Raw genomic sequence first — 17,135 nt, forward strand, 5'->3', positions numbered from 1 at the left:
GTGATACTGTTAATACTAGTCCATTCCATTCTGTTGTACTCTGGATCCACTTGCTTATCCTGTTTCATCCATTGCATATATTCATACATGTAGCTCTTATGTTACAGATAACCACATCCTTCCCACATCTATTCCCTGTCTGCTGTGTGTGTATGAATAAAGTTATCTGCGTGTAACTCCTGTGAGGCTACCTTATTCCCCTCTAACCGGGGGTGGTGTCAGTTGGACACAGACCAGCAAACAAGTAGAGCCGGGTCGCTCCTTTTCACCCACAAATAATAGTCAAAATGGCCCTATTCTTGAGATCAAGTAAAACCTTCTGTCTGGGTTCAATATAGAGTATCATTACCAATGTGATCACATGTATTAGCCCATGATGCCTTTCAGAACAAATAGATCTGGAAAGTCTTTGTGATTAAATCTCCAGTTAATTATATTTTTATGTTATTAACATGTTTGAAAAGTGTATTCCTGTCATAACAATTCAGGGAGGAGACAGGTAAAAGTGTTTATCTAAAACCACCCGAGGCATTTGGAGACTAGATGTCTGAGAAGTACTCTACAGACAAAAAGTTGAAATTCATATTGCATACACTGGCTGGTGGAAGCTAGAATATTAAAGGTTATTGCCTGTCAAGATGTGTTGCATTGCCGTTATGCGCCCCTCAGCTTTTTTCTCATATTGGGGTAATTTTAAGCTTATATACTGAAGCCGCTCTTAGAACCTGCTGTAGGAATTGGAGCCACAGGTGACTTCAGATGATGATCTGGAAATCAATAGCTGTCAGTGGTGCCTGTTTGCCAGAGTCTCTGTTCATCACAGGAATCTGATAAAAGTGGCACAGATGAGAGAGTTGGGGTGTCATCATCATGTAGCTATGTCTCTGGGCTGGCTGGCTGGCTGGCTGGCTGACTGGTTTGCTGTGACATAACACACATCTCCCCAGCAAGAGTGCTAATGAGCTGGAAAGGCTTCTTTGTGGAATGTGGCCTTTCCATTTTAATAGCCACTGCAGTCAAACCTGTGATGTTTTGGAGTAGTAATGGAAAAACAACTCCTGATACGGGCATCTAAACTCTAATCTCTAAGACATTCTATAATTGAAAGAAGAGCCACCAAGTGACTCATGCCAACAAAAAAAACAACATGTTGAGTTATTTAATGAAGCACACAATACACATCATTTTACAACAGTGAATTTCATTCTACTTATTCTGATCAATGTAAACATTTAGTGGGATCACATTTGTCTCTAGAAATCAATGCAGATAGGAGTCTTTGCAATCCTCCTTCATCACACCAGCTAGCAGTGAGGATAAGACCATAAGAATGAGTCAAGGCTTTAATCCTGGAGCATTGGAGAGGGGCTTACACAGTGTTGTTGATGAAGACAAACTCATTGTCCATCCCTGAGCTAATGAGACAGACTACTGGCAGTCAGAGCTGTAATGCTACCTTGCACCCAGGCACCAGCAGCCAGTAAAGGGTGCGTTAGTTTTCAGCTGGGCCTGACAAGCTGACTGATGGTGATGGGAGGAGGGCTGGCCTGGGAAGCAGCTCCATCCAGCGGAGCCCAATAAACCCCGCTTTGAGAGGAGCCAGGGCCTAGCAGCATGCTAATCCCACTGAGCCTCAGCAGGCAAAAGACAGCTTAGCTCAGCCTGCACTGCAGCGGCCGCAAGCAGTCTTGCCAAGTAGAGAAAGCCCATCCAAAGCCATCTTAAAGGAAGCCACGGACACAAGATAATCTGTTTTGTTTGTCAATCATTGCCTAATAAATCACCCTTTTCTTAATCTGTCCGCATGCAAAGACGTACCTTTTAAACCAACAAACCCTGCCTTTATGCACAAATACTTTTAACATGTTTTCTTTGAGGATATTTTCTTCTTAATATCCAAATGTAATGTATACGGCGGCTAGTCCCTGACTGAGAGGATGTTTCTCATTCGTTTACTTGTTTGTGATGGAATGTCTATAAAATGTTGCTTAGCTGAGCTACTTATGCAGTGGGAAATAAGCAGTGTTTGTTTTGATTATTAAGGGTTACTAACTCAATTGTTTTGTATTCTGCCTGTTCATTAGTTTACCCTCCTGTCCTAATGTCACCCATGGGTTGGTGGAGCCTTTATTCCAATTGTTAAATTTCTACTTGTACAAAATGGCTTGAATGTCAATGGAGTCAGTTTAATTAAATGGTATTATTGAGCACTGTTCACATCAACTTTGTGCGAGATTATGGTACTGGCAGTAGTGTAGGCCTACAAATATTAGGAGGATGAAATACAGAAACACACGGCTCATGTAGGATTTATTATAAAATCTAGAGTAACGAAACTTTTCTTTTAATTATGACAGGTTAAGGGTTTCCTATTTTAGAGTCTTTTCATTATTACTCTTCATGGGATATTACACCATTACCTCATGGTATTTGGTCCACTTCCAGGATTCTATGAGATTTTCAGAACATTCTTGCCCTGGAATGATTCATAATCCCAAGTAATTTAGTAAAGACTAATCCCCAAAATGCTTCTTTAAAAGTTAAATTGGCTAAAATCAAGTTCACAAAATGTTCTACAACGTCACCGCTAAGGAAAGTTTCACCTTCAGATTCTTGGCTTGGATCTGCTTTGCTTTCCTCCCAGCATTAGCTATGGCTGGAAACAACTTCCATTTTTATTGGGGAGGATCAGCTCCTTGCCCAGTCTCCACTCTAGAGGACTAAACACATGACACCTTCATTGATTTCTCTCTTGGCTAGCATGTGAAAAGGCCTGTCTGCATTGCCCTTACAAGTACTTCTCCTTTCTTCCAAGACTCCCTGGCAATGCATCGAAGATTCCTCCACACATTTTTCCATTATGGGGCAGAGTCAGGGGCATAGGAGTGACTCTGACATGGGGGGGGGGGGGGGATTTTGCTTCAGTGGTCAGGGGGGATTTTTGTTGTTGAAAAACTGGTTTTAAATGCTAATTTATAGTGACGGTTTACAAAAGGATACAGACTAATCTTAATTTACAAATGTGCAAATGTAAAAGGCTAAAAAGGGCCTTGCAGAGGGGCACTTACTCTTGTACAATCCAATCAGTCTTAGGGCCATTGCCATTCATACTGTACTGAATACCAGTGTGACTGTTAATGTGGATATATTCAATTAATCAACCATTTTGTACTCTCTCTGCTCCTGTATGATTCATTTCCTAGTATTCTTCTCACATCCCCTATGTCAGGATGTTACAGCTGCTGCACTACATATGGGTTGAAACGTAATATTTTCAACGTATAATACAGTTATTATAAGGTAATAATAACCAGCAACATACACAGTTAAAAACTGTTTTAATAATTAAAAAAAGTAGGCATGAAAGGTCAAACTGAAATGAATTAATATCCATTCTACACAATTTTCAACAACAAAAAATATAATCATGGCTGCTTCTCTCCTTCATGAACGTCAGAGCATCAGTGAATGCGGTAGGCGAAGTAAAACGCAGGACACAGAGCTTACTGGAAACGTACTTTACTCTAAAGTAACCAGAGTATAAACAACCTCCACAAAGGGAGGAAAACAACCCGCACACGAACTACTGCCGATGACGATTACAATCACACACAACACACAATGAAAGACAGAGGGTTATATAGGGAAGACAATACAACATAATGGGAAACAGGTGTACACAATAAAGACCAAACAAGTCAAACACAGAAACATAGATCGGTAGCAGCTAGTACTCCGGGGACGACAAACGCAGAAGCCTGCCCGAGCAAGGAGGAGGGGCAGCCTCGGCTGAATCCGTGACAGTACCCCCCCCCCCTTGACGCGCGGCCCCAGCCGTGCGCCGACCCCGGCCTCGGGGACGGCCAGGAGGACGCGGAGCAGGGCGAGTCGGATGATTCTGATGGAAATCCCTCAACATGGAGGGATCTAGGATGTCCATCCTGGGGACCCAGCACCGTTCCTCCGGACCGTACCCCTCCCACTCCACGAGATACTGCAGGCCCCCCACCCGACGCCTCGAATCCAAGATGGAACGGACTGAGTACGCCGGAGCCCCCTCGATGTCCAGTGGGGGTGGAGGAACCTCTCGTACCTCAGAGTCCTGGAGTAGACCAGCTACTACCGGCCTGAGGAGAGACACATGGAACGAGGGGTTAATACGGTAATTAATGGGAATTTGTAACCTATAACAAACCTCGTTCAATCTCCTCAGGACTTTAAATGGCCCCACAAACCGCCGACCCCGCTTCCGGCATGGCAGGCGAAGGGGCAGGTTTCGGGTCGAGAGCCAGACCCGATCTCCCTGTGCATACACCGGAGCCTCACTGCGGTGGCGATCAGCGCTCGCCTTTTGTCGCCTGATAGCCCGCTGCAGGTGGACATGCGCAGCGTTCCAGGTCTCTTCCGAGCGCCGAAACCACTCGTCCACCGCAGGAGCTTCGATCTGGCTCTGATGCCAAGGTGCCAGGACCGGCTGATAACCTAACAAACACTGAAAAGGCGTAAGGTTAGTTGAGGAGTGGCGAAGTGAGTTTTGGGCTATCTCTACCCAGGGGATATATCCTGACCACTCCCCCTGCTGGTCCTGGCAATAGGACTTCAGAAACCTACCCACATCCTGGTTCACTCTCTCCACCTGCCCATTACTCTCGGGGTGAAAACCTGAGGTAAGGCTAATCGAGACCCCCAGACGTTCCATAAACGCCCTCCAGACTCTAGAGGTGAACTAGGGACCCCGATCAGACACTATATCCTCAGGTACCCCGTAGTGCCGGAAGACGTGTGTAAACAGGGCGTCAGCAGTTTGTAGGGCTGTAGGGAGACCTGGCATAGGAATGAGACGGCAGGCCTTCAAAAACCGATCCACAACGACCAAGATCGTAGTGTTCCCCTGTGTGGGGGGAAGGTCCGTGACAAAGTCCACCGATAGATGAGACCACGGCCGGTGTGGAACGGGTAGGGGTTGTAATTTCCCTCTGGGCAGGTGTCTAGGCGCCTTACACTGGGCGCACACCGAGCAGGAGGAAACATAAACCCTCACGTCCTTAGCTAAAGTGGGCCACCAGTACTTCCCACTAAGGCAGTGCACTGTTCGACCGATACCAGGGTGACCAGAGGAGGGTGACGTGTGAGCCCAATATATCAATCGATCACGAACCTCGAGCGGCACGTACATCCGACCCTCTGGGCACTGGGGGGGAGTAGGATCGGTGCGTAACGCCCGCTCGATGTCCGCATCAACCTCCCACACCACCGGTGCCACCAGACAAGACTCCGGAAGTATGGGAGTGGGCTCAATGGACCTCTCCTCGGTGTCATATAGTCGGGACAGGGCGTCTGCCTTACGTTCTGGGAACCTGGTCTGTAGGTGAGCGTAAACACAAATCGAGTAAAAAACATAGCCCACCTTGCCTGACGCGGGTTCAACCTCCTCGCCGCCCGGATGTACTCCAGTTTACAATGGTCAGTCAAAATTAGAAAAGGGTGTTTAGCCCCCTCAAGCCAATGCCTCCACACCTTCAGGGCTTGAACCACAGCTAACAGCTCCCTGTCCCCCACATCATTATTGCGCTCCGCCGGACTGAGCTTGTTATAAAAGAAAGCACAGGGACTGAGTTTTGGTGGCGTACCCAAGCGCTGAGACAGTACAGCACCGATCCCAGCCTCGGACGCGTCCAACACAACTTGGAATGCCAAAGAGGGATCCGGATGTGCCAGCACCGGAGCCGAGGTAAACAGGTCCTTCAGATGCATAAAAAACCTGTCCGCCTCAGCTGACCACTGCAGATGCACTGGCCCTCCCTTTAGCAGGGAGGTAATGGGAGCTGCTACCTGCCCAAAGCCCCGGATAAACCTCCAGTAGTAATTGGCAAAACCCAAGAACCACTGCACCTCCTTCACCGTGGTGGGAGTCTGCCAATTGCGCACGGCCGAAACGCGGTCAATTTCCATCTCCACACCTGACGCGGACAAACGGTGTCCCAGGAAGGAGATGGACTCTTGGCAGAACAGACATTTCTCTGCCTTCACATACAGGTCATGCTCCAACAGTCTACCAAGCACCCGCCGAACCAGGGACACATGCTCGGCTCGTGTAGCGGAGTATATTAGAATGTCATCGATATACACCACTACACCCTGTCCATGCAAGTCCCGGAAAATCTCATCCACAAACGATTGAAGACTAAAGGAGCATTCATCAAACCGTATGGCATGACGAGGTACTCATAGTGGCCCGAGGTGGTACTAAATGCTGTCTTCCACTCATCTCCCTCCCTAATACGCACCAGGTTGTACGCGCTCCTGAGATCCAATTTTGTGAAGAAGCGCGCCCCGTGTAATGGCTCCATCATACTAGCAATCAGAGGGAGTGCATAGCTGTATTTGATTGTGATCTGATTGAGACCACGGTAGTCAAAGCACGGGCGTAAACCACCATCCTTCTTCTTCACAAAAAAGAAACTTGATGACGCAGGGGAAGTGGATGGCCGTATGTATGCCTGTCTCAGAGATTCGTAAAATATGTCTCCATAGCCGCCGTCTCCTCCAGAGATAGAGGATACACATGACTTCGGGGAAGCGCAGCGCCTACTTGGAGGTTTATCGCACAATCCCCCTGTTGATGGGGTGGTAGTTGAGTCGCCTTCTTTTTACAGAAGGCGAGAGCTAAATCGGCATATTCAGGCGGAATGTGCATGGTGGGAACTTGGTTCAGACTTTCCACCGTCGTTGCCCCTACGGAAACACCTACACACCTCCCCAAGCACTGATCAGACCATCCCTCGAGAGCCCTCTGTTGCCATGAAATGTTGGGGTCATGAGAAGTTAACCAGGGAAGCCCCAACACCATGGGATGCGCAGGAGAATCAATCAGATACAATCTAATGATCTCCTCATGGCCCTCCTGCGTTTTCATCCTGAGAGGCGCTGTGACCTCCCTAATCAACCCTGACCCCAAGGGGCGGCTATCTAGGGCATGGATAGGGAAGGGCACATCAACTGGAACAATAGGAATCCCTAACTTATAGGTAAACTGACAATCGATAAAATTCCCAGCTGCGCCTGAATCGACTAGCGCCTTATGCTGGGAATGAGGAGAAACCTCGGGAAACACAACACTAATACACATATGCGCAACAGGGAGCTCTGGGTGAGTTGGGTGCCTACTCACCTGGAATGGCTCATCAGTGCACTGCCTACCGCCTCGACTCCTGGGAGGCCCTCCCCAGCACCGACCAGCAGTGTGTCCTCTGCAGCCACAGTTGGTGCAGGGGACGGCCCCTCTCCTGGTCTCCCTCATACCAGCACCTCCGAGCTCCATAGGGGTCGGCTCGGAAGTGCTGGGGTATGGAATGGACGGCCCCGGATCCGGACATCCGCGGGTAGCCAACAGGGTATCCAGGCGAATCGACATGTCAACCAGTTGGTCCAGGCTTAGGTTGGTGTCCCTGCAGGCCAATTCCCGACACACGTCCTCCCTCAAGCTACATCGGTAGTGGTCGATGAGGGCCCTCTCATTCCATCCCGCGTTGGCAGCCAGAGTCCTAAAGTCCAGTGCGAATTCCTGCGCGCTCCTCCTCCCCTGTCTGAGTTGGAATAGACGCTCACCCGCCCTAAAGCAGCAGGTGAACTCTGCATAGTTGACAGTAGCGGCGTCTATTCCCCCCCACTCGGCGTTGGCCCACTCCAGCGCCTTACTGGACAGACAGGAGATGAGGGCGGACACGCTCTCGTATCCCGAGGGGACCGGGTGGATGGTTGCCAGGTAGAGTTCGACCTGGAGCAGGAAACACTGACACCCGGCAGCTATCCCATCATAAGCCCTCGGGAGCGAGAGCCGAATCCCACTGGACCCCGGAGGTGAAGCGATGGGTATCGATGATGGTGGGGGTGTAATCGGAGGAGGTGTAGGCAGACCTCCTCTCTCCCATCGCTCCATGGTGTTCACAACACGTTCCATGGCGGTGCCGAGAGCCTGGATCATGGCCGCTTGTTGTTGTACGCGTTCTTCCATTGATCCTGCTGGCACCGCTGCTCCTGCTGACTCCATGTCGGGTGTGTGATTCTGTCAGAGCGTCAGTGAATGCGGTAGGTGAAGTCAAACGCAGGACACAGAGCTTACTGGAAACGTACATTACTCAAAAGTAACCAGAGTATAAACAACCTCCACAAAGGGAGGAAAACAACCCGCACACGAACTACTGCCGATGACGAATACAATCACACACAACACACAATGAAAGACAGAGGGTTATATAGGGAAGACAATACAACATAATGGGAAACAGGTGTACACAATAAAGACCAAACAAGTCAAACACAGAAACATAGATCGGTAGCAGCTAGTACTCCGGGGACAGCGAACGCCGAAGCCTGCCCGAGCAAGGAGGAGGGGCAACCTCGGCTGAATCCGTCACAATGAAGCAATACACCCTCTAGACTTAAACTGCCATTATTTCATCGGAGAGCATACATGATAATTCAGATTTGTTCACATTATGACAGATAATCAGTCTATGAACTATGACCTTAGAGAGGCACTTCTCACTATCTTACCTGTTGGTTTGTTGCCTCTCTCTCCCTTTCTGTCTGTCCGTGTGTATCCCCGCTGGCCTCCCAGCTCCTACCCATTCGGCAGAGTTTCTGTTATTCTCATTCTTTGATTAATCTCCATGATTCATAGGCCACAGCCACTGCAGTCAAACACGCTCTGTTCCTTACTGGAGAACACAATGATATGTTTGTGTCCAAGTATCAGCATGGGGCTTCAATTGATGTCTCTAAAATATGGGAATTTACTGAGACTGGTTGTGCTTCTTTCATGGACTGGTTATCTTGTTTTTCTACTTTCAGCATGTTGAATCAGGGAGATCTGAGTGACTCAGAAATCTATGCATTCAAGGCAAGCAATTTGATATGAACAGTAGAACCACGCAGTGCCCATTCAGAGAGCAATCGAACACCAATTCCACTCATCTTGTGTGAGAACCTCATTGTTATGTCATCTGAAGATGTTCAATTCAAAGTAAATTGCTACTTCTGACTCATTTAATTTCAGTATAACTTGAATGATTCAGTTGTAGGCCTACTCTGTGAGTTCGCTATACATTGTCACAAAAAGATAACTCTTTCCACAGGGACATTTCATTGTATGAAAGTTTGATTTACGAAATGACATGTACATGCCTGGATAATTGTAATGTGTTGCTGCCATGCTGTGTTGTTGTCTTAGGTCTTTATTTTTGTAGTGTTGTAGTGTCTCTCTTGTCGTGATGTGTTTTACATTTATATTTTTAATCCCAGCCCCCGTCCCCGCAGGAGGCCTTTTGCCTCTTGGTAAGCCGTCATTGTAAATAAGAATTTGTTCTTAACAAACTTGCCTAGTTAAATAAAGGTTAACTAAATCAAATCAAATCTGTGAAGCATGCATTTATCTATAGACTTCTGTATTGCTTCTGCATGTTTATGATATCACTATTACATTTTTCACAAAACCAGGCTTAGAGAATTGACAGCTTGTTTTATGGAAATGACACTTTCAGGTGGATGTTCTCTCAGGGGCCTCATTTATAACCGTTGCGTAAATGTAACACTAAATATCTGTAAAGACTATCTGTAAAGACTATCTGTAAAGACTACACATGCACAAAAATATTGAGATTTATCAACTTGGCATACACCATACATACGCATGTGTCCCGTTATAAATCAGACCTGTCATAAAACTATGGACATGTGAACGAGCATTATAAATCTGCCTGAAAAACACCCGTCATTCACCTTTTATGGTAACAATAACACCCTTATTTGCTGTATAATGTTTACATACTGCTTTACTCATTTCATATGTATACTGTAGTCTATTCTACTGTATTTTAGTCAATGCCACTCTGACATTGCTCGTCCTAATATTGATATATTTCTTAATTCAATTTTTTTACTTTTAGATTTTGTGTGTATTTTTGTGAATTGTTAGAGACTACTGCACTGTTGGAGCTAAGAACACAAGCATTTCGCTACACCCGCAATAACATCTGCTAAATATGTGTATGTGACCAATAAAATTTGATTTGACTTGATTTATAGTTTGGAAGCATTGGAATTAGGACAAGACAATATCTAAAGGATATAGCAATGGCGACCTTGATCAAATGTCTTTGGAGGTGTTTGCTGTATCTGACCGTTTCTGAAAGACAAAAATAATTGCAAATTGTTGTGGACCTGTAAATAGTAGCGGTGCGTGGGTAAAATCAATGGGGAAGCCAAGCCTTGAAAAAAAGCCATATTACAACCTATGTGTTGTTTTCTCCATAACCTGTTAGTTCATAAGCCTTGCCACGGTGATATAAAGACGTAAGGCCAAGACAATAAGAATAATAAATTCAACCACACCTTCATTTCAAAATAAAACTGGAGAGCAACACCTGTCTGGTGGAGTCCACAAAGCATATTACATTTACATTTTAGTCATTTAGCAGACACTCTTATCCAGAGCGACTTACAGTTAGTGAGTGCATACATTATTTTATTTTTTACACTGGCCCCTCGTGGAAATTGAACCCACAACCCTGGCGTTGCAAACACCATGCTCTACCTGCCGGCCATTCCCTCCCCTACCCTACCCTGGGCCAATTGTGCGCCGCCCCATGGGTCTCCCGGTCGCGGCCAGCTACGACAGAGCCTGGATTCGAACCAGGATCTCTAGTGGCACAGCTAGCACTGCGATGCAGTGCCTTAGAGCACTTCGCCACTCGGGAACCGAGTTACATTACCTGCAGCATGGTCATTCAAGTTAATGTTTCCAACATTTTCAGACTACTAAACAACTATTGATTTAGAACACCGGAGAGTTACCAAAAGTCACAAAGAAAACAGGAGCTGCCTCCGCTATTCAAGAACCATTTCAACTTTAACATTTCAATATCATCAAATCACCTATACTTATTCTAATATAGTGACAACTGAAAGATTCCAAAAACAATTTATTCCAATAAACGTAAGCTAAATAACATGTGTCTGTCCATGGTACTGATTTATGTGTGTTGTGTGTGTGTGTGTGTGTGTGTGTGTGTGTGTGTGTGTGTGTGTGTGTGTGTGTGTGTGTGTGTGTGTGTGTGTGTGTGTGCGCGTAAGTAGTGAAAACATGTTAACTCACCCTCCTTGAGAGAGAAATGCAAAATGTCATCCTCCTCTCTTTCATGTATACAGAACATGCTTTCAGTTTTTGTTGTCCTAGGCTACCTGGCTAAAATGCTTGCTCGCTACCCTAACCTCTTTTCATGGGCAACAATGAGCCAGCTAGTTAACATTAGCCTACTACATCTAGCTACATATTGAACTTCCATCCTCTCAAGCAAGGGGCAAAATGTATGAATTTATGGTTGGATCAAAATCGCCGTTATAATTATTGGCCAGTACAGAGAATTAAGTAAACAAGTCCAAATCCCTATTTCCATACATGGCTAATTTAGGAAAGGGACAATTTTAGCTAGCTACATTTGGCTTTTGATGTGATTGATGTGAAGCCACATCCAAACTGGCTACCCTTGACACTTTTTTTGGGGGTACCATGATCATTCACAGTTGAGCTCGCTCAGTTTAGCTCAACGCTGATGGACTATTATTGTTTAATTTCTTTATCAAGGAAGGCCAAATGCTCGCTGGCTTCCCTTGCATTCAATGCTAAGGGCGGCAAAAATATCATACTATTTTTTACCAGACATCATCAGATACAGTGAGGGAAAAAGTATTTGATCCCCTGCTGATTTTGTAAGTTTGCCCACTGACAAAGTAATGATCAGTCTATAATTTTAATGGTAGGTTTTAAAGGGAGTGCTCCTAATCTCAGTTTGTTACCTGTATAAAAGACACCTGTCCACAGAAGCAATCAATCAATCATATTCCAAACTCTCCACCATGGCCAAGACCAAAGAGCTCTCCAAGGATGTCAGGGACAATATTGTAGATCTACACAAGGCTGGAATGGGCTACAAGACCATCGCCAAGCAGCTTGGTGAGAAGGTGACAACAGTTGGTGCGATTATTCGCAAATGAAAGAAACACAAAATAACTGTCAATCTCCCTTGGCCTGGTGCTCCATGCAAGATCTCACCTCATGGAGTTGCAATGATCATGAGAACGGTGAGGAATCAGCCCAGAACTACACAGTAGGATCTTGTCAATGATCTCAAGGCAGCTGGGACCATAGTCACCAAGAAAACAATTGGAAAACCAAAGGACTGAAATCCTGCAGGTCCCCCTGCTCAAGAAAGCACATATACAGGCCTGTCTGAAGTTTGCCAATGAACATCTGATTGATTCAGAGAAGAACTTGGTGAAAGTGTTGTGGTCAGATGAGACCAAAATGGAGCTCTTTAGCATCAACCCAACTCGCCTTGTTTGGAGGAGGAGGAATGCTGCCTATGACCCCAAGAACACCATCCCCACCGTCAAACATGGAGGTGGAAACATTATGCTTTGGGGGTGTTTTTCTGCTAAGGGGACAGGACAACTTCACCGCATCAAAGGGACGATGGACGGGGCCATGTACCGTCAAATCTTGGGTGAGAACCTCCTTCCCTCAGCCAGGGCATTGAAAATGGGTCGTGGATGGTTATTCCAGCATGACAATGACCCAAAACACACGGCCAAGGCAACAAAGGAGTGGCTCAAGAAGAAGCACATTAAGGTCCTGGAGTGGCCTAGCCAGTCTCCAGACCTTAATCCCATAGAAAATATGTGGAGGGAGCTGAAGGTTCGAGTTGCCAAACGTCAGCCTCAAAACCTTAATGACTTGGAGAAGATCTGCAAAGAGGAGTGGAACAAAATCCCTCCTGATATGTATGCAAACCTGGTGGCCAACTACAAGAAACATCTGACCTCTGTGATTGCCAACAAGGGTTTTGCCACCAAGTACTAAGTCATGTTTTGTAGAGGGGTCAAATACTTATTTCCCTCATTAAAAGGCAAATCAATTTATAACATTTTTGACATGCATTTTTCTGGATTTTTTTGTTGTTATTCTGTCTCTCACTGTTCAAATCAACCTACCATTAAACTTATAGACTGATCATTTCTTTGTCAGTGGGCAAATGTACAAAATCAGCAGGGGATCAAATACTTTTTTCCCTCACTTTATCTATTTACTACTGTGAAGTGGGTCCAATTTAATGAGAGTTGGGACGAATGGTAGTCTATCCTAACTTGTTGTAGGCCTATAGGCTATTTCGCGAGTAGCCTATGAGACCATCACAGTCAGAAAAGGTGAGGAATTTATTCTGCAATGATCATGGAAATGAAATAAATAACAGGAAATATATGTCTATTTCTAATTATTTTAGAATGCAAATATGAATAGATTTTTGCTCTTCTCACTAATGGCAAATTATTATGTTTATCTCTGCCTGTTTTTTTGTTATTAATTAGTCATCATATATTCACCATTTGCACTAGGCTACTACTAGTCTACTTTTGCAATCTTGCAATGCAAGACTTCAACCACTAGAAACTGTGCATATGCATGGTCTAAGGTTCATGGGAGGATAAGCACATTCTCGCTTCAAGTTCAGTTTTTATAAATGTCAACTTTTACGTGAAAACTGGCACACGCATGTTTTGGGGCATATTTTGTGCGTACGCAACGTTTATAAATGAGGCCCAAGGTCCTTTCAAGTGAGACACACTTTTATCTGGACAGCGTGGGAAAGGAAGCTGGGGCTTTGAATGCAGACCCTTTTACAATCCCCTCTCCCTGCCTCTGAAAGCTTGTGAATGAGAGGCCACCTCCACTATCTTTTCTTATTCAATGACTGGCTTTTGTGCTCTGACCAGAGTACCTTCCCTATGAAACTGCTCGGCTAGCCCTCTTGCTATTCACTTCAGCTTCACACACATGTGCAGTCTGCCATATATGGACACATAACATTTTGATGTCCTTTAGACTGCCAGTACCATCATTACTTACTCTTTATAAGATCATACCCTCTCCTCTGTTAGTATCAAGATGAGTTTGGCTTGCTTTTCTCTGAACATCCCCATACAGAGCTATGCCACCACCAAACAAGAGTATAAAGCCCAATAATCAGGAGAAATGGCTAAAAAGCTGTTCTAAAGTAAAGAACATTAGGGATTCTGATAGTTGAAGAGAGACAAATTACCTCAAAATAAAAACATATTGTTTCATATGTTCGTGGTTTTTACAAATTTCCCATGGCTTATATGTATTTGGGATTTAATATTTTGAGAGGGATTGCACACTACCTGGTTCAAGTGAGAAATAGGGGCAGATTTTAATCAAATGAATTATTTTGTATTCAAATGGAATGGTGCGTATGTCACCTGGGTTATTTTTTATTTGACTGTATGAAATAATTGTACCTGGCGCCGAAGAAGATGGCGGCCTCGCGACTAGCTCTTAGGAAACTTTGCAGTATTTTGTTTTTTATATATAATTTTTTACATTATTAGCTCAGAAAGTGGGGGAAACTATCGGATATCAGAGCGGCGGTAGCTCAACGGCATTATGACCAGGAATACGACTTTCCCGAAGCAGATCCTTGGTTTGCTCTCCCAAGGGCAACTGAATTGATTCCAGCGGCTGACACAAAACATCGCCGGCGGAGGAGAGGCACCCGGAGCGGCCTGCTGGTTCAACTTAGGAGGCGTGCACACCACCCACCGCTTCCAAGTACACTACTCGCTAATGTTCAGTCTTTGGTTAACAAGTTCGACGAACTCCGGGCAAGGATTTCTTTCCAGAGAGACATCAAGGCCTGTAACATACTTCGTTTCACAGAAACTTGGCTCTCTTGGGATATTCTGTAAAAATCGGTCCAGCCAGAGGGGTTCTCAGTTCATCATGCAGACAGGAATAAATATCTCTCCGGGAAGCAGAAGGGCGGAGATGTGAATTTCATGATTAATGACTCATGGTGTAATTGTAGTAACATACAGGAACTCGAGTCAATTTTTTCACCTAACCTAGAATATATCACAATCAAATGCCGACCGTATTATCTCCCAAGATAATTTTCTTCGGTTACAGTCACGGCCGTGTATATCCACCCTCAAGCCGATACCATGATGGCCCTCAAAGAACTTCACTGGACTTTATGCAAACTGGATACCACATATCCTGAGGCTGCATTTATTGTAGCCAGGGATTTTAACAAAGCAAATTTGAGGACTAAGCTGCCGAAGTTCTATCAACATGTCGACTGATATACTCGCTATTATGATGTCATTTCATAGTGTTGTGTGAACCAGGTTAAAGTTAGTAGATAAGTGATTCTAGGCGCCGCACAGTCTGAATAACAAGGATTCCATTATGTCAAGGGAGCTTAGCGGTGGTTTATCTTAGAATGATTAATAGATAGTAATATACTGACTTGGATACAAGGTAATAACATCAAAGAAGTGAGTGCCAAATGATGGTTAACAGATGTTCTTGAAGAAATGTGTAACTGAAGGTATATAAGCTGAAATATTTTCTTTGTTCAGGAGTTTGGAATGGCAAGAGACAAAGCACTGTCCTTTTGTTATGCGAACCACGGTACCTATTAAACATTTGAATCAAATCTCCATCTAAGTGTTAAATATCTTCTTGCATCATTCATTTCTTGATACCCGAGAAACTCATCATAACAGATTGGCGTCTAAACGAACAGGATGCAGTTCACAGCCGAACTAACAGGTAAGCAGACTTTCATTTTTTTTTATTATGTCAAATTCTGATTTCTGTGGTAAGGCTGAGCTGTAAGGAACGTTAAAAATTATGTATTTTAAAAGGGGGAAGATTAGTTGTATTGAGTTATTTAGTCAGGAGGATGTTGCAGGCAGCAGAACGTTCTCCACGGCGTCTCCAGACTCTGTCACGTCTGTCACGTGCTCAGTGTGAACCTGCTTTCATCTGTGAAGAGCACAGGGCGCCAGTGGCGAATTTGCCAATCTTGGTGTTCTCTGGCAAATGCCAAACGTCCTGCACGGTGTTGGGCTGTAAGCACAACCCCCACCTGTGGACGTCGGGCCCTCATACCACCCTCATGGAGTCTGTTTCTGACCGTTTGAGCAGACACATGCACATTTGTAGCCTGCTGGAGGTCATTTTGCAGGGCTCTGGCAGTGCTCCTCCTGCTCCTCCTTGCACAAAGGCGGAGGTAGCAGTCCTGCTGCTTGGTTGTTGCCCTCCTACGGCCTCCTCCACGTCTTCTGATGTACTGGCCTGTCTCCTGGTAGCGCCTCCATGCTCTGGACACTACGTTGACAGACACAGCAAACCTTCTTGCCACAGCTCGCATTGATGTGCCATCCTGGATGAGCTGCACTACCTGAGCCACTTGTGTGGGTTGTAGACTCCATCTCATGCTACCACTAGAGTGAAAGCACCGCCAGCATTCAAAAGTGACCAAAACATCAGCCAGGAAGCATAGGAACTGAGAAGTGGTCTGTGGTCACCACCTGCAAAACCACTCCTTTATTGGGGGTGTCTTGCTAATTGCCTATAATTTCCACCTGTTGTCTATTCCATTTGCACAACAGCGTGTGAAATGTATTGTCAATCAGTGTTGCTTCCTAAGTGGACAGTTTGATTTCACAGAAGTGTGATTGACTTGGAGTTACATTGTGTTCTTTAAGTGTTCCCTTTATTTTTTTGAGCAGTGTATATCACTGACTGTATCGTCGTAAGCAACACAAAATGGGATTTACATTATATGAAATAGGCCTATATAAAGCATTCGATTTAATGAGCGCACAATGGCAAGGAAATATAAGTAATAAGGAGTAAAAGTTTTTTTATTATTTAAAAGTCAGCTAATGAAGTTAAGTAATTGAATGGGACAACATGGGCTATCTTATGAAGAAAGAGCAGAAAGTAATTTGAATCTGAAGGGTGCATAATAACTTATAGAAATGGATATGATAATTTGATATAAGTTTGGATAAGAAGTTATGATATATAACATAATTAGGTTATAGAATATCAAGGAGTGGTATGGAGATTGAGAGGTGATTTTAGAGAGTAGTGGAAAAGTCTGTATTTTCTGGGACAGGCAGGACAGTTTCATGGAAATTACAGTCTGTTTTTTTGGGGGGTCCGCTGGGAGTATGGTTGAAGAGGTAGATTTGTGTGGAGTGAG

Source organism: Coregonus lavaretus (genome assembly GCF_964263955.1).
Source record: "Coregonus lavaretus genome assembly, chromosome: 32".
NCBI classification, from domain to species: domain Eukaryota; kingdom Metazoa; phylum Chordata; class Actinopteri; order Salmoniformes; family Salmonidae; genus Coregonus; species Coregonus lavaretus.